General features: G+C 37.3%; 1 pseudogene; it reads right to left on the bottom strand.

Moving 5' to 3' along the window:
• Positions 1 to 8,090: 8,090 nt before the first annotated feature.
• On the bottom strand, positions 8,091 to 9,656 carry Wbp11-ps5 (WW domain binding protein 11, pseudogene 5; annotated as a pseudogene).
• Positions 9,657 to 20,002: the final 10,346 nt, after the last annotated feature.

The raw sequence follows: 20,002 nt of genomic DNA on the forward strand, positions 1-20,002 counted from the left end.
GGTTGCCATAAATGTACAGTAGAACAACTGAGAGGATTTACAGGTAGTTAAAAAACAACAAACTTCACTTGGTACGTGCATTAATGCATCAATTGGTTATTGGTCATAAAGACATCACTTGTATGGATAATGCCGCTCAATATTTTTTAAATCATTTTGTGTGTGTGTGTGTGTGTGTGTGTGTGTGTGTGTGTGTGTGTGTCTGTGTGTGTGTGTGTACAGTAAGAAAGCTGACAAGTCTCAACCAAAGTTAGCATCCTGGAATATGGCATAAGGAGACCAAAACTCCTCTACTTGTGGTAAAGTGTCTTCAAAGATAGATTCTGTAATATTAAGAATAAAGTTCACCCTAATAGGAGGATAAATAAAACCAAAAGGCAACATGTTTTAAAGAGGACAACTATGTGGATGCACATAAACATAATCATTTATAGGTTAACATATCTGTTCACATAAAGTACTATACTTAAATTTTATTATTTTATCTTCAACAAAATATTAGTCTGGTAAGATAACTGTATAAAAGCATAACCACACACTTGCTTCCTAAACCATGGAAATTTCAAAAAGTACATTGACATAAACATAACAAGGAATCATTGTGTACAATATTGGCAAACAGGGGTACATTCTCTTCAATGTATTCGTCTTTTCTTTCATGCACTGATTTAAAGTTGTTTTATAAAAACAGCAGTAGTCAGTTAGAGATGTTTTAACTCAACAAATATGAAGCAAATATTTAGAAATATGCATAATTGTCCTTCCATGCAGGTCAGTTCTCCAAATGTGTAAATTATCAAAACATTCCTACATTTTCTTTGTTTTTTTTAATTCTGATTTTTGTACTTTTTGTTTGTTTCTTCACACAGTTGCTTGTTTTCTAAGGAGAGAAGGGAATGGTCTGGGCTGGAGGAGGGAGGAAGAGCTAAGAAACGTTGAGGCAGATAAAAGCATAATCGAGGGTATAGTGTAGGCCAAAGTATTGCCAATAAAATATTCTGAAGCTTTGGAAAGTGGAATAATTCTTTCACCTCTTTGTTTTAATCTTTTTTAAATTTGATATTTCTAACATTATTTATTGTTTTTTTCTCCATCTTTATTAACTTGGGTATTTCTTATTTACATTTCAATTGTTATTCTCCTTTCCAGTTTCCAGTAACCCCTCTCCCTCCTTCTCTATGGGTGTTTCCCTCCCCATCCTAACCCCATTTTCGCCCTCCCCCCAACAATCACATTCACTGGGGGTTCAGTCTTGGCAGGACCAAGGGCTTCCCCTTCCACTGGTGCTCTTACTAGGCTATTCATTGTTACCTATGCAAAGACTGAGGCTAACGTTTCCCTCAAACACACCATGTACATTGATAGATTATTACTATAGTAGGATGGGTAGTGAAGTATCTTTGGACTTTCTTCTGATTAAATTTCACTTGAAGAGGCTGGACAGGCAGTCCAGTGGTTGAAAAAACACACTTATCTCCTAGACCTGAAAATAGAGGTTCACACCCTCAGAACACAGTAGAAGCTAATCATGGTGGCTTCTCTGTAATTCTAGTTCTTCTGAATGGAGACAAAGGATCTCACAAGAAAGCTGGTCAGACAACATCGCCAAATCGTTGCTTCAGGTTCACTGAGAGAGACTGCCTCTGTAATTAAAGTGCAGGGTGATGAAAAACACCCCAGAAGCTCACCTCTGACCTCAACATTCACTCCACACGTTCTAGCACAAGCACGTGAGCATTCCTATTCATGTGTGTACAGACAATACACCTATCTATAAATGACTAAAAATTAAAAAAAATGTGAGGAGTTCATGTAGTTCGCAACCCTTTAGTTCTTTAGTATTGCTATTACTAACATACAACTTAAGCAAGTAGAATACTCTTGGTATTATTTTAAGGTAATAATAATTAGATATAAGAATACTTAGTGATTTAACAAGAATTCTGTTCTTTCTTCAGAAGTGTTATTACGTGTATATCATGATCGTAATGGAATATAATTTAGTGTGCTAAGGAAATGTCACAGGATTTAAACCTGACGAAGTTTTTTAAAGTGCATCTAGCTCATAATTTCTAGCGTTAGAAAAACATATATCAAATCATCTGAGGTGACTTCTTCTGCAAACACACTCTGGTAATATGACCGTACTACACCTATAATTATGCCTATATCCATACACATACCTATATATACATTCTCTCTGTCTCTCTGTCTCTCTCTCTCCATATATCTACCTCTATCTCTATCTGTACCTAATCTCTTTCATTGATCTATCCATCATCTATCTTTCTATCTATCTATCTATCTATCTATCTATCTATCTATCTATCTATCTATCTATCATCTATTTCCTACCTATATTATTTCTCTTTGTTCAATAGTTCTTCCATTTCTTCTCTAAGCTATCAAGTGAGTGCATTAATGCATTTAAGTCAACCTGCACTTTATGTGTGCATACTATAGTACAAACTTTCAGGTAGGTTCTACCTAGGCTTTGAAGTTTGAGTGTTGGAAACAGTAGAGAACGTTCAGCAGTTGTTCTGAAGATCAAATAACAACTTCTCATACTTCATGCTATTTCATAGTTATAATTGTAGTAGGTCTTACAGACTAGACCTTTGTTAATGAGATGCCATTTCAAGTTTCAGGACAATAATCTTCACTGGCATGGAGGAAAATCTATTTTCATGTTATTGAACCACATATTAATAAATTGGGTATCATTAATATAACAGATCATGTTTCACTTCCATTCTAGATATAGTCTTGCTTTTGCTAACACAAATTCATGTTTTCTGGGAATGTGGAAATGAAATACTATGGTCAGAGTAGTTATAAAATTTGCATATTTGAGGTAAGTTATTCAAAGTTTCTTTAATTATTTTAGTTTTACTTTTGAAATAAAAATTTTAAATCTTTAATGAATTAATCACATAAAGCACAATTAAGGAACCAAAAACATACTTTATCATAAGTAAACATAAATACATGTTACTTACAGTCACGAAATGTGTAATTGAATCTTCTTCCAGAGAAAATATCACTAAACAAAATTATTGAAATCTGTCTCACCCCTAGAGAATGTGGCTGCCTTAAAGAGTGAACTATGACCGTATATGAGTTGTTATAAAATTATATTTGTGACAAGTCAGAGAGTAAAAATGTTCTGTAGAGAAAAAAAAATGATCAAATTCCTCCTACCTTTACAACTAAAGGAAAAAAATCTTTAAGACGTTTTCTATTTTTAAATGCTTGGATAAAGTTTCAAACACAATAATCACCACTCTTGTTTTAAATGCTCCATTCATTTGGCTCAATTCATTTTGGCTTCTTTTCCTACTGCAAATCATGTATCATTCTCTCCATAGTGATGGCTTATATACTTCTATATCTACCTACCCAGCCTATATTCTACTCAACACAAAGAATAAACATTGTAGCAAGCTAAGTGTTTTCAGTAATTTTAATGTATCCTCTACTTTAACAAAACATATTAAACATTGTAGTACAGATTGATTTTAAAAGTGAGGATATAAATACATGGATAAGTAGGCCATTGGTTATTAAACATATAATTTTGCAGTAAACTTAAAACTATTTAAAAATAATTAAATCTTTAGGGGGACAATTCTTTGTTTAGGATCACCATTCCCACTGGGCATGGCCTAGTTTCAGAGCATGCTTATCTTTCAGAATTCACAATTCACATTTGGCTTTGATCTTTGAGGACTGAACTCTCCCTGCTGATAAGCTATATTTTAAAATCATCTAATATTTTATTAACTTTATAGCTAAAGGGGTTTTTGCAATATATAAAACTTCTTATTTTTAAATAATGGGATCTCCAAGTATTTTATTTATAGATTATCATTTTGGACTTTGGTAGGGTGCTTTGCTTCTCAGCAGATGAATGTCAATCAATTTTAATCCCAGTATTAACAGAATAATATACCTAGTAGAGATGGACTCTGTTCAGATATTGGTATAATCACTTAAGAGACCATACTTTTTTTTCTTACCTTTTTTTTCAACGTTGAGTCTTTGTTGTTAAGCAAGTGGAGGTGATTAAACATTTAAGGCCACACACATAGAGGAAAAAGTATGATGGATTGAGTTATGTTTCTTCAAAGTCCATGTCTACCTGGTACTGAGATGGGACCTTATATTTAGCCAGAATCTTTGACGCTGTAATCAATATAGGATGATGATGAGCTCATTCTGAAATAGCAGAAGTATTAAGCCTAATTAGAATATCATTTTTAATTAAGGATAAAAAAGCTGCTCAGAAATGCTAAGAGAAAGATCCTGCCATAATGTAGGAAGATACCAGAGTTATTCTGCCACAAACAAAAGTATGTCAGTTCTCTATGAACCAGAATGCAGAAGGTTCCTCATTGAAGCCTTTGTAGGACCCAACTGTGCTGACACCTAGGTATTCGGTTTCTAGCATTCTACTAGAGGATGTGTTTATCACATTTATTTACTAGCTGTGTTAATCTCTTGCGACATCCTTTGAAAGTGACAGATTCACAAATAAAACATTTGATGAAAACATGCTTGATGCATTTTAATGGCTTAATGAACATTGGTTATGTAAATGTTGAGTATATACTATACGTTATGTAAAATAATAAAAGGTAATCATTCTCAGGCATAAAAATAAGATAAAAAATCTGCTTCTGGATTTTCTATATGTACTTTATTTCTTCTGCTTTTAGGGAGATAGCTGTAGAATATGAAGCTAAATACAATATCGTGAACTAGAAAAAGTGCTTGGGAGATGAAATTTTATTTTATTTCGTTTTCTTTTATTTGCTTTATTTATTCTTCTCTGATATAATATATCCTGATTGCATCACTCCCTCCTTCTTCTCCTCTCAGTTCTCCTCCTCCACTTTTCTTCTCCCCAGATCTGCTGCTTCTCCATTTCCCTTCGGAAAATTACAGATCTCCCAAGGGTTTTCAAACAAAGAAGACCTAAAAGGATGATGTAAAACTAGGCACAAACTCTCATATCAAAGCTGGATGAATCAGCTCAGTAGATGGAAAAGGGTCCCAAGAACAGGCAAAAGAGTCAGAGACACCTCAATTTCCACTGGTAAAAGTCCCACAAGCTAAAGAAACACAACGTACTTATAGACCTAGCCCAGACCCATTTAGGCTCTATGATTGTTATTTCAGTCTCTGTGAGCTCCTGTGAACCCTGCCTTTTTGGGACCTATATTCTCCTTTTGCCCTCTACCCTCTGGCTTTTACAATCCTTTCTCTCCCTCTTTTGAGCGGTTCCCAGAGCTCCACCTAGTGTTAGGTTTTGGGTCTCTACACCTGGGAGCAGCCATTTTAAAAAAGATGGAGGGGCTGGGGATTTAGCTCAGTGGTAGAGCGCTTACCTAGGAAGCGCAAGGCCCTGGGTTTGGTTCCCAGCTCCGAAAAAAAAAAAAAAGAACCAAAAAAAAAAAAAGATGGAGAAGGTAAGCACTAGTACCAAGTTGCGGGTATCATTGTTGCCATGGCCACGATATCAATGATGACATAGAAAGCAACTTGCAATGGAAAATGTTAAGTCCTTTTTCTCTAAATGAGTTTGAAGACAGAGAGAAGAACTTTCGTTTCAAGCATTGAGCTTGAGAAGCATTTTATATTTCCAAGTTGGTATGATTAGAACATAGTAGGTTAAATAAACTTGGAACTTTGCATTGAAGTGTGATTAAAACAGAGAAGAGAAATGTGAAGAATTAAGAGACACTATTCAAACGCTTACTTTTAAGGACAAATCAGTTTTTCAGAAACTCAGGTCAATCCTAACTCCTACATATGTGCCATGCTTTTCATGGCCTCGCATAATCTATAGATAACATTTTCAAATGTGTTTGATACAAAAGCCCCGATGTGTACTCGGTTTTATATTTTTGTTTCTGCAATAAGATTGCTTTCTTCTTGAGCTCATTTCGCATTTGACATTTCAGAGTAAAGTTAATTTCAAGGAAACATCATTGCAAATTAATACAAGAGGTTTTCATTATATATGTATATATATGTATATATATATGCATGTGCATATATAGTGAAAGATAATCCCCAAATGTTTGCTTGAATTCCCTTTATCTTTGAAATTGTTGAAGTAACACTTACTTAAGAACTTAAAAACATAAGCCTTGGTTCCTTTTAATGCTCTTTCAGATTATTACATTATAGACAAATATGAAATCTGTTTTGGAATATAGGGACCCTTGTTTGTTGTTTTTGTCTTTATGTGCTATTTTATTGTTCCTATTCATTTATTACATTCTCTGTCCATTTTTCACAATTTTATTCCCTCATTCTTCATTTATTTCTGAAATGTTGATCTATTTTATTTTCTGTATGAGTGCCTTAATGTATAGACATGAGTCATATGGACACCGTGCGAATACAGAGGCCAGGAAAGGGTTTTATCCCCAGGAACTGGGTTTACAGGCAGTTGTGAGCCGCCATATGGGCGTCTGGAATGGATCCCAGCTCTACTGTAAGAGCAACAACTGAACTGCTCTTACCTGGAAAACCATCCTCTACCTTCTCTTCTTATTGCTGCTTTTGTGTGTGTGTGTGTGTGTGTGTGTGTGTGTGTGTGTGTGTGTGTGTGTTCAATAAACTGAAGAAATCTGTTCTGAAATCTTATTTTTTGTATTTTTTTTACATATTTCAAATACCAGTGTTTTTAATGTAAGTTCTTTTAATTAAGTGGATTAAAAACTACATGACATTTGATATTACCTAGTTGTATAATTTCAGAAAATGGTAAACTGAAGTACCCAAGTGAACAAGTGGGGAGAACACTACCTTATCTTGTGTCCAATGCCGTGGACCTGTAATTGAAATATATAAGGACAAGCTGAGGCATTCTTCCTTCAGTATCTGGGCCTAAGAGCAGAGTAATCTGAAGTCTGGATCGAGCACCAACTTATGATCTCTAGCAGGAAAGCAAAGGCAAAGGGACCTTATCTATGGAACCCATGGTTCTTCTCTAGTTCAAACATAGCCCTAGAGCTGAGTAAAGGTAACTTTTGGCCTAGCCACTAGTTCCTGCCATCCATACAGATAGCATTCCTGCCTAGTGAGTGACTGTGTGTTTGAGACTCTGAGAGAGAGGAACCATGCCTGTGAGCAGCAATGGTGTCCTAGACCAGCCTCAGGTGGTATATGTTGGACAGGTCAAAGAACCAGCTATGCAAAGCCATTTGTTTTGTATAGCTGGTCAGTGGTTACACACACCTATAATCCCAGCACTCTAGAGGCAAGAGGAATTCTGAGTTCAAGGCCACCCTAATCTACATAGAAAATTCCAGGGCAGCCAGCGGTACACAACGCAACTCTCAAAAACAACAACAACAGGAGAAGCAACAACAAATAACATTAACCCTCAGAACAAAACATACATAAACAGAAACCCACAAAGCCTCTTTTGCACTCAGCTCTCCAGGAGGGTGTGTAAAGGAGGGGTGATGTGCCTTGTGCTAGGAAGGCTGAATTTGGCCAAGGAGCTGCAGTTGATCTGGAAGAGCTGTGGTGCTCACAAACACAGACCCTGGAATCAGATAATGACCGACTCGGATGTCCACTCTGGATACACTGGAGGCTCTAAGTTGCATGAGTCCTTGGTACCAGGGGACAGAGGTGCTCTTCTCTAGAGCTTTTGTTCTTGTTTTTTGTTTCTTTGCTTTTCGTTTCCAGGCACCTTTCCCCTTAGCCCAGGCTCAATTCAAGTTGTTCATCCTCCTGAATCATCTGGAATTATAGCCACTGAATACCATACTCTGATTAACATACATTTTATTTTTTGAGACAAGGTCTCCCATCCTAGCTTGGTCTATAACTCATAACGGAGCCCAGGCTGTCATTGTATTTTTAATCCTCCCACTTCAGTGTCCATCCAAGAGCTGGGATTACTGACTTGCACCAAGTATGGCTTTGCTTAACTCCCCTTCCCCCATCTAACCCCGCACTCCCCCCATTTCTTCCTCCATATTAGGCTGGTCTGTATCTAAGTTTAACAAGATCCTTCTCTTCCACAAACCAGTACCCGGAACAGAAACCTGTCCTGTCACAAAAATCTACCATAGCAGCCCTTCCACCTCTTTCATGAATGCTTCATAAACATTGGCCATAGTTTGTACTGAGACAGGAACTGAAGGACCAGACCTGGGGGCTGCCTCGGCAACAGGCACAACAGAGTCATCCTCTGACCTTTGAGGAACAGCAGTCACCCCCTTATTTTCCAGGCACACTCTGAGTGCAGTGGGCACAAACTATGTGACCTCTGCCTTGGAACTGGGGATCTGGGGTTGGCACTGATGGTCACTGTGGCTTTCTTCTCCACCGTGGCTGCACCTACATCATCTGCTTTCAGTCACTGAATGGGGCTGGTTGTGGCACTCAACACCCCTGAGTTGGGCAAGGGAGCTCGTGGGAAAAACCCAGGTGGGACAGGTCCAAGAGAAGGCATCAATGGTTGGCATATCATGCCAAGATGAGGAGGAAGGATAGCTGGAGGTATAGGAGGAGGTAGTCTTGGTGGAGGTCCTCCAGGAAAAGGTTAGAGGGCAGATCTCGGGGAGGGCCAGAAGTTCGGCCTGGTGGTAGTCCTGGAGGTAAATTTATGGTAAATTACCTCATATTCCTGGCATTAGGGGTGGTTTCAGGAATGGAGGAACCCCTAGGGATGACCGAGGAGGAAATCTGGTAGGTGACCCAGGAGGTAACGGTGGGGCAGGTGGTGGTACAAGAGGTAGCCGTCCTGAAAGGTTAGGTCCTTGTATCTGAGAAGGAGGAACAGACTATGGAGGAGCCAACTGCTGTGAAGAGGCAGCGAATGTGCCATCAGAGTGGGAATCTTCTTTATGCTGCCTTTTCGATTGCTATCTGCTTCAGAACCATCAGTCTTTGCCATCATCCTCCTCTGAAAATTCCTCTACTACCCGTCCTTCCTCAGGAATTTCCTGAGCTGCTATTTGAAGCATCATGGCTTCAAGACGAGTCAGCTCCTGCTTGTTCTTCCTTCTGGACTTTCCAGATGTAACAGCAAATCCGACACTGAGACCTGATTTCTCCTCAACGTTGTGTGGTGTGCCCATTGTCATCATGGTGCATGAACTCATCAGATCTGTCAGTGTCGCTGGTTTTAGTACTGTCATCAGGTTTGTCCTTGTCCATGTCCTCAGGATAGGGATAGTGGTTTTCTTCACTGGGGCACATCATCATCATCATGGTTACACTTAGCACATTCTGATCTGTACTGCATGTCCTCATCTCACCTCTGAGAAGGGAGATCTAGAGCAAAGCCCAGTTGAGGGTCATCCATCTGCAGACCTTGAGGAAGTGGTGAGCCAGGTAGAGGGCAAGGTGATTTGTTGCCAGGAGGCAAAAGTGGGACACCATGTCCTAGGGAGGAAGGTTAGAAACTGCTCAAATTGGAGGCCTGTATGATGAGGTTTTCCTCAGGATGGATGCAGGCTGGGCACCTGGAAGCAGAATTCCTGAATCAAGATGGTGGAAGGACCATGCAGTATGGCTGGCAAAGGGGTGTTCTCTACTTCCACATGCTGAGGGATCCTGATGGCAACAAAGTATGGGTTTATAAATTTCCCACTCTTGGTAGAGGTTGTTGCTCTTTCTCCCATGTTGACAACTTATGAAGTCCCATTTATCAGTTCTTGATCATAAAGTACAAGCCATTGTTGTTCTGTTCAGGAAACTTTTTCCAGTGCCCATGTGTTCAGGGCTCTTCCCCAATTTTTCTTCTATTAGTTTGAGTGTATCCGGTTTTATGTGAAGGTCTTTGATCCACTTGGACTTGAGCTTTGTGCAGGGCGATAAGAATGGATTTATTTGCATTCTTCTACACGCTGACTGCCAATTGAACCAGCAATATTTGTTGAAAATGCAATCTTCTCCATTGTATGGTTTTAGCTTCTTTGTCAAAGATCAAGGGATCATGGGTGTGTGGGTTCATATCTGAGTCTTCAATTATATTCCATTGATCTACCTGCCTGTCTCTGTACCAATACCATACAGTTATTATCATTATTGCTCTGTAATACTGCTTGAGTTCAGGGATTGTGATTCCCCCAGATGTCCTTTTATTGTTGAGGATAGTTCTCATTATCCTGGGGTTTTGTTATTCCAAATGAATTTGTGAGTTGCTCTTTCTCTTTTCTTTTCTTTTTTTTTCGGAGCTGGGGACCAAACCCAGGGCCTTGCGCTTGCTAGGCAAGCGCTCTACCACTGAGCTAAATCCCCAAACCCTGCTCTTTCTAACTCTATGAAGATTTGAAATGGAATTTGATGGGGATTGCATTGGATCTGTAGATTGCTTTTGCAAGGATGGCCATTTTTACTATATTAATTCTGACCTTGGGAGATCGTTCCATCTTCTGAGATCTTTTTCAATTTCTTTCTATACACACAATTCATATGATCAAATTAATTATTTAAAAAAAAGCAAAACAAATCTCTGCAGTCCCACTAACTCAAAAATGGGCAGCTGTGAATGGAAACTCCAAGAATTTAGCAGTTGGACAGACTCAGGAGAGGATAGTAGTTTCAGTTGGTCTTCTGTATCAGCTGGAAACTTAAAGAAGTAGGTTCCAACAGATCTTCTGGAAAGTAAGTGCAAGCAGGTGAAGAAGAGTGAATCTTCCTTCTCTAAGGTTCTTAAGAAGGTGAGGCCCAGATTGAATGTGTGTGCCACTATGCCTGGATCTGGAACTTGCTTTGTTCCAGGCTGACCTTGAACTTAGAGATCTTCTTGCTTCAGTATCCTGGAATTAAAGATCTGTACTATCTTGCTTGGTCCTAAGCTTTTCATGACCATGCCTCAAGATTTCCATGTCAAGATCCAGGGCAGAAGTCTAAGCCTTCCAGGAAGCCCTGGGTCCTGCTAAGACTGAACCCCCAGTGAACTAGTCTATGGGGAGAGGGCGGCAATGGGGGGAGGGTTGGGAGGGGAACACCCATAAGGAAGGGGAGGGGGGAGGGGGATGTTTGCCCGGAAACCGGGAAAGGGAATAACATTCGAAATGTATATAAGAAATACTCAAGTTAATAAAAAAAAAAAAGTCTAAGCCTTCCAGTCTCAAGATAAGGATCACAGGTATGCCCTCCGTTTCTGGATGGTAGTTTATTCCAGATGGAGTCAGTAGACAACCAAGAATTGCCATTACAAGTTGAAATAAAACAGGAGTGGGGATAATGAATGTGACTTTGAGGCTCCCAGGATGACAAGAGATCAGCTAGAAGGCCACCCTTTAGTAATTTCTGTTAAGGGGCCTTCACTTTTATCAATTGGCATCTTGAAACCTCACTTCAAATACTTTTTAAGGTTAGATAATTGTAAATGATTATCAACATAGCTCTACCATTTGAAAATGTCTTTCATAAAAATTGTCCAGTTAAGTTTATTTTTATCCAAATATTCTTCCCAGAATGTAATGATTCACTCAGATTATGAAATTTATTTATTAATAAACTCCTATGGCAATAGCTACACATGTTTGGAATATGTCAATAGGGGAATATTCATGGAAGAAAATACATCCTGTGTGTGTACAGCACTATCTCACAGATAAATGAGAGCCCATACCATGTATAAAGAGGAGAAAATTTTTAAAGCAAACTGGGTGTGTGCATCCCTCTATTCACATTTTCTGATAACAAAATGGAAATAAGCTCCTTATTTCCATCAAGACAGCTGCCCTTTGGCAAAGCCTTCCCCTAATTTGTATCTCTGAATGTCTTTCTTTACTTTTTCTTCTTCTTTTATTCCTGTAGAGATGCCATCTAACAGAAAAGCCTTTATCAGTAATCCCACCTGATATATCGTCCCCATTTTCTGTTTCACACAGTTTTATGTTGTTCATTCTGAGTATTATGACATTATTAACCACCCGCCTTGTTTTATTGTTTCCTTTGCTGTGTTTGGGATTCATGCCTACATGCATGTTAGAGAGGTCTTCTTCCCAAACGCTGCTCTCAGCTCAAAAGGAATGTTTTAAAACCAGTAAATCAGAGGAAAATTGTGTTGATTTCATTCATGTGGGAAGTAATCCAGCCCTCCAATCACGCAATATGGAGAGCAGAGAAGATAAGAAAGTAGATACAAGGAAAACTGTGACCTGGAATCACAAAAAAAAATGGTTTTGTGATATATGAAAAGTAGTGATACAGAAAGAAGCCCAGAAAAAATTGTAATAACTTCCTATGTGTTTGTTTTAGAGAATTATTCTTGTTCCCCAAGTACCACCTAAGAATATGAGCTAATGTCTCCAGTGATGGGCATAGGGTAATTCGCATCTAGGAAATACTTGGTTTCTGAGGAACAGTTAACATATTTACAAAGTGCTTTCCCTTTCCAAAATAACTCTAAAATGTCTACTGGAAGTGAATGGGGAAAATTGCACATAAATAAAATATCCTTGGCTTCAAACACTTTAGTATGCTTTAGCATAAATGCCTTAACAATTCTGTCAATAAAAATGTGCAAATTTTTGTAGTAAGTGGGCGAATTATGTTTTTTTTAACCCAAAGGATAAAAATCATCTTTATCAATAAGAATGCTCAGCTAAGAGGAGAATGCAGTTTGTAAGTTGACATGTCTTTCAGGTACCATGGAATTAATTTACAATTCAACTTGGCCTGCAACCGTTTAATTCATTAGCTCACACTGTACATCTGGATGACAACTACCTAATAGCTGAGAGCAACTTCAGATCACTTATGCACATGCACACAATTTTACATAGCACTTCAGGCCAAAAATATTACTGTAGGAAAGGGGCTAAAATCTATATAAAGTCTGTACTACACTTAGCATCATAGGAAAATTAATTCCTAAGACTTGACCAATGAGCCAAGGGGTGGAGAATGTAATGTTATGTTTGCAGGAATGCCTGAAATATATTCTCAGCCTTCAAGGAATACTGCAAAATTACTACAAAATAAAAATTTTAAAAACTCTTTTGTGAAATATTTTCTCTTTATATATAATTTCCTCAGATCTAAATTTGAACTAAGGCTTAAACATAAATTGATGCTGCTAAAATTATTTTTAAAATTATCTATCTGTATGACTACTAAAACTAAGATATGATCAATCACCTATGAGCCTTTGATATGTGGTATTTTATTGTTTGTTTAGTTATTTGATTACAAGTATTCATATACAATACAGTTTTATTATTTTTCCTTCTCCCAAACCCTCCCAATTCTCCCTATCTACATACCAAAACAAGCTACAGAAAGACAACAACATCAGTAACAACAATATCAAAGTCCCAAAATAAAAATCAAAAGAGGTAAGCTAAAGATAAAACTAAGAAGACAAAATATGCCACCAATCCAAAGAAAAGGCAGAAAAGTACATAAGAAAACATAGAGTGTATTTTGGGTTGGGCAACTACTCATGACCCTAAGTATGCTGTTGAGCATTTTTGGTTGACCAGTGACATTCCACCATAGGAAGTGAATTTTCCCTTTCCCAGCGGGTTTCACAGAGCTGGGCTTCAACCATTTCAGAGAAGCTACTTTCTGTAGATGATAATGTAAATTGCAATGGAGAAAGATCTGGACATTTGCAGAGATTGGGAGATTTAGGGAGTTCAGCCCTATTTGGATAGTGATACCAAGTGACATTTGGAAAAAGTCAAAATAAAATAAAACCTACCAAGATCAAGATAAGGTCTTTCTAAATCCCACCTCCATACCTTTTTAGCTATAACTACCACAAGAAATTACATTACTGGATGTGGGAATTAATTGACAAAAACTGGTTTCTAGATATGCAATGAACAAATATTAAATTAAAATTAAATATGTTGCCAATCCAATGTGTTTCTGGATACTCTTGCTTATGCATCATCATTGGCCTTTGTTGAAGCCCTGCTTCTGAACACACATTTAAACCATACTGCACATGTGTTCAGGCACATGTTATCACATGTGACTACGTCACATTTAACCTTGGAAAAACACTGAATGCAGAGTCATTACTAGTATATGCTAGGCGAAAGGTTTCTGGTGCAGAAGAAAGGTTTTCACACTTATAGATACTTGATAATTTGTTTACACAAAATATAGGCTTATAATATTTTTCAATTTTCATTTTTCATCTGTATCAAACAGTGTAACAGTTGGGCTCAATTTTATTGAAATGTATGATATTAAAATATCAAACTTCAGTAATGAATTTTTGCTCTGAATTAGAACAGACGTTTTTCATGTTTTCTGACATATTACTAAGCATACATCTCATATTTTGTGCTATGTATTTATGAAAATAGCACCACAGCACTGACAATTATTAAATCAAAATACCAACTCCCTGAAAAGCTTCGAAGATGTTTCACTCACTGCTATAACAAATATTTGGATAAATTTGACATCTTTACAAAGTAAGCAAGTACGTCTATCTCCTAAACATGCAACATTCATCTTGCTTAAAAAAAGGAAGAAAATTATATTTATATGAATATTGTTTTAAAATAATTCTTTGTGGTTCCCTGGGAGGAGTGTTAGATTTGTATAGCTATTTTATAGGCCCATGTACAAGAAGTTGATTAAATATTTCTCAGGTAAATAGAAGTTAGGAGTGGAAAGCTCTAAGAATACCTTTCGTAGAATAATAACCTGAAGGCTTTGCTGGTAAGGAGAATATGGAGTCAGACATTTAGAAATTGTGCAGCTACTTGAATGTCCTACTGTCTCTTTGCTCCTTGCTTGATGACTTTGTTCCCTTATTTTTGTCAAGAGATGCTCAAGTGGAAATTTTAGCCTGGCACTTGAATGATGTTTGTAAATAATATTCTAATTTACCCCCAATATTCAATAACCATCAATGAAATTTGTAAATATATTTTGTGTTTATATGCTGCATTATGTAGACATATGAGCAAAATTGAAGAGGTTTGGACAGAGGCCATGAAGGTGTTTTTTGTAAAGGGTTTAGAGTTGTTTTACTCTACTGTGTTTAAATGCAAGAGCTGTATACTTACTAAACAATAGTGTTTCAGTTATGCAAGATACATAAGGTAGAGACATTTTTCTTATAACACATTTATAGTTAACATAATTATATAAGACACTTTAAATTCAAAGAGTCTACAATTCATGTTCCGTTATTTTCAACATTTACTTTGAAAACAAAGTATAAAACAAATGGTAGAATTGAAAAGGGTTTTCCCCCTGATGATTAGACACTATATCCACCTCAATCATTTATCAAGGAACACATAAACATTTTGCATTAAAAAAATCAAAACTTGACTGAATATCCTGTCATAGGGTACAATCCTATGTAAACCATCGTCCTCAGTAATAGAGCATAAGGATACACTTCCTGCACTTTGACCGTATCCATCTGCACAGTCTGGTCTGCTCTCAAGCTGGTGTTAGGCTTCCTTACACTGATTTCTATCTCACCAATCTTACGTATCTTTCCACTTTTAAATTATTTAGTTTTGAATGGACATAGATTTTTCATCTACAAAAGCTTTTTAAATATATTATATTCTTTGGTGTCTATATCACATAATGACTTAAGACCAAAGCAATGAAAATTTCGCAATATGTGCCAGACTTTTGAAAGGAAGAATGATGTTGTTTATCCAAAAGGCATTTTTTTTTCTCTGAGAGTCAAATCCATACATCAGATAGGACGACCTTGGGAAGCAGTGATAGGCATCATGAAATTCCCCAGAAAATTGCTAGAGATCAATCTGTTGCAGCTCTTAGTATATTTGTATGGCTGTTAAATTCAATCCTTAGTACATGGCTCAGGTAGATAAACTCTGAAGTCTCTAATAGCCCTGATACTCTACCATGGTATGTTTGCAAGTGATGAAATGTAATGCATTCTTTATTAGATGCAAAGTTGATTATTATTATCAATTGAGCTGTAGGTATTGGGATTTTTTGTAAATTTTTACTTTAGTATGTTTGACTGTAGGTTATATATTTTTCAAAAATCAAAGTTTTTTTTAATACCTATATATTAAATAAGCAATAGCCCTATGTAAATGTACCACTTTGAGAAAGTAATTTATGCCTTTTATTGATAACAATATTATAAATGATTTTCTTACATTCTTTAATTTTGTATTTGAAATTTACAGCCATTTGTAAGGGTCACTCCTTTATGTTTTCTAAGTTAGAAAATAGAAAGAGAAGCTATATTCTATGACAGAAAACAGGTAAGACTTGAAATAAAACATGAAACACATTACATTTCAAAATATAGTGCCCAGAAAATATTGAGAATTTCACTGAAATAGAAATGGCATTAGTTAAGAGAAGGGGATCAACTTCAATCAAAAACTTCAAATGGAAGATACATAAAACTGTCACAGTGTTTATCAACTTTGCTTGTTCCAGAGGACTGCCCCAACTTTGACAAATAATAAGTAGTAATTTCAGGGTCTAAATAAAAGAGCTATATATGTATCACACACACACACACACACACACACACACACACACACACACACACACACGTGTGTGTGTGTGCACACCCAAGCACATGCACAGGCACATAAGTGCATGCGCACACACACACACATACACACTCACATATACACACACACATACACACACACACACACACACACACATTAGGATACTGTCACATGTTCTATGAACACCCATTATCCATTTGGAATATTTCATTGTCCAAGTGACTGAAGGACTGCTTTTCACTGCAACCACCCCCACCCCATTTGTGAGTACACACCTCCAATTATTGTTCTGCCTCAAGAGCATATGCACAGATTCTCACAATGATGTATTTCATTATAATAATTAGTGAACTGGAATGAGAAATTGATACAACTGTCAGATATCTAATGCCTGACTTTAATCCTAGCAACCAGAAGACAAAGAAAACCATATCCTTCTAAGTCAACTCTGGACTGTTCTCTTTGGAATGCTTGATATCTGCTGAGGTTATGCAGTAGGACAGTGTCTCAGAGTTTCATTAACCAAACAATCATGCTACCAGGACAGAAAGAGGTGGAGTTAAAATAAGGAGATTTTATTTTAAAGAAATTGCTGGTGGATTAAAAAATGACCTGTGTAAGACTAAGGTGTCTCCCATTAAAATTAAGCCTTCCAATGTTGATCGTTGTAGTTTGTGCAAAACTCTGCTATGTGCTTAGACAATTTTTCATCTTATTTTATATCACCTGTGGTAGGGTTTCAAGTATTTTGCTTAGCATTTGTAAAACCTGAACAGAAATCACCATTTACTTGAACTTCTTAAAGTTTCCATACATCCCTAAACTGACATTTTATCCTGATCTATTAGTGGCAACTAGCTGTTATAAGGTTATGTCACTTACTGCATAATTAGTTTGCCTATTTACTTATTGGAATAAAAATACCAACATCAACATTCATATATCCCTTTCTGCGCATGACCGCTCCATGGCATAATATCTCATGTCTTGTAAGAACTCTACCTGTAATATCTATGTCTTGCAAGAATTCTAGCTCTAGCACAGCTAGAATTTTATATTCGTTTTTACATAAAACCTATTAGGCTTTCATTTCAAATTTTTTAGGTTATATCTTTAGAAAATCCTAATGCCAGCCAAAAATAGACTTCACATGAAGATGAACTTGAATAGTAATTCCATTTCAGTAAGACAGTTTTATTTTGAGATAATGAGTTTCATTGTGTGTAGAAATATAACGTACTTTGATCACATCCTCTCTTACTGCACCCACTTATGCTGTTCATGGGTCCTATTGCTTCACAATAATTGCCTCTGAAAGCTTTCCTGTCTGCTTCAGGATTTCAAAACGAGAGGAAGCATGCATTGCTGTACTCCAATACTACATTATTTTCTAAATTTTGTCATCTCCAGCTAATATATATTTACTGGAGTGGGAGATTCTTGTTTTTCTAGTGACTGAGTCATACTCGATTATGTTAAGCATTCCAGTATTTTAGCCAGGTCATCCTTTGATAAACCCCAAGTTTGATTTACTCTGTTACGCACTGCAAGTCGTGCCATGGTCAGCATGGACATGCAGGGATTTCTGTTGTATAAGCTGGCATTTCTTTTTCTCTAGGCCTTCATTAACGGTTCTTAATTTTGCCTTTATTTCTTGGTTTGATTGCTTTTCCTGTGGATCTCAGCTACTCTGACTTATACAGGATAATACATCAACTTTCTTTTTATTTGCACACACATTACAGTTTGCATATTGAAACCTTTCTCATGCTTAGCATCCACTTTCTTCTTGAACAGTGATCGCTGCAGTTTATTTGTTGACTCATTTACTGGATCACTTGTTATGTTGATGTTTGAATTTCCTTTTGCTTATAAATTCTGCACACTCATCCTCTAGGGAAAGAGCATGTTACAAACACTCTCCTCTGTTTTCTAGTCCATTTCTTCATTCGACTTCGGTTTCCTTTCCCAACAGATACCTCTTAGTTTTGTGGAGAGCAGTTGGTCTGTAGCTCCACTCTTTCTCTAACACACTATTCTCAAAACTGCATTGCTTCCATGTTCCCATCGAGTATTCTTCCAGTTTCAGTCTTCCGTTAAGGTAATCAACCATTGATCCATTCGGAGTTGCATTTTGAATGAGGATAGTGATCTGGTGTCGATCTTCTACTCCACAACTCTCTCAGTACTATCTGGTAACCAGCCAGTCTTCTCTCCAGCATTCACTTTTATTTAGTTGGAGAAGAATCACATGGCTCCAAATATTTATTTTCCTGTGTTCTATTGCATTCCATTTAGGTTTATATTATTTTCACAAACACATGGTGTTTAATTTGCTATCCCGTCTTACTGGTATGAGATGAAAGCAGTCAAACTGACCCTTAGAGGGCTCTGGGTGCAGAACAGCAACCTCTTTATCTGTGGTGGTTCCTGGTAATGATCCCAAATCTGTGGCATTCTTTGCACGAACGCTTTCCTGGGTTGAATTTGGGCTTACAGGAGTGGCTAAGATGTTTTCTTCCCCCTTAGTATCTTGAGTATACAGAAAGTGTGGGAGAGAGAAAAAGAGAGGTGGGGGAGGGAGGGAGAGAGAGAGGTGGGGATAGAGAGATTGTGTATACATTCGAATAAGTGTGTATGCATTCATTTTATGAACATGTATTTATGTATATATGTATGTATGTATGTATGTGTATATATATTTGTGTGTGTGCTTGAAGGGTCCCATTCCTATTCTTTACAGTCCAAGGTGGTAAGTCTGCGCATCTCTTCTGATTCATATTTATTTCTTGTATTTTATCTGCTAACAGAATTTCTTTGGACAGAGCAGAACTTTCAAGTCACTCTGATAGCTTTCCCATATGATACCATGGTGAATCAACCTCATAGAGATGCAGGAGGCAAACTGTATATTTTGTCATTTTATTTCCTCTAGCTCTGAATGTTTGTGATAAAAGAACTGGAAGAGCTTGAAGGGGCTCGAGACCCCATATGGACAACAATGCCAAGCAACCAGAGCTTCCAGGGACTAAGCCACTACCTAAAGACTATACATGGACTGACCCTGGGCTCCAACCTCATAGGTAGCAATGAATAGCCTAGTAAGAGCACCAGTGGAAGGGGAAGCCCTTGGTCCTGCCGAGACTGAACCCCCAGTGAACGGGATTGTTGGGGGGAGGGCGGCAATGGGGGGAGGATGGGGAGGGGAACACCTATAAAGAAGGGGAGGGGGAGGTTTAGGGGGATGTTGGCCCGGAAGCTGGGAAAGGGAATAACACTCGAAAGTTAATTAAAAGAGTTAATAAAAAAAAAAGAAAAAAGAGAAAAAGAAAAAAAAGAAAAAAAAAGTCATATGTGGGTAAGATGGAATGAAAAAGAAACTTCAAGTCTAAAGGTATTTATCTTAGCGATGAAACATGATTGAAATTGAAAAGAAGTTGCTATAAATTTTGACCCCATTCTCTTGTTCAATTTTACAATTTCGGTGAAGATTTGTAACTTGTAAACATCCTTCGGTGACT

Source organism: Rattus norvegicus, chromosome 9, assembly GCF_036323735.1.
Source record: "Rattus norvegicus strain BN/NHsdMcwi chromosome 9, GRCr8, whole genome shotgun sequence".
Lineage (NCBI taxonomy): Eukaryota > Metazoa > Chordata > Mammalia > Rodentia > Muridae > Rattus > Rattus norvegicus.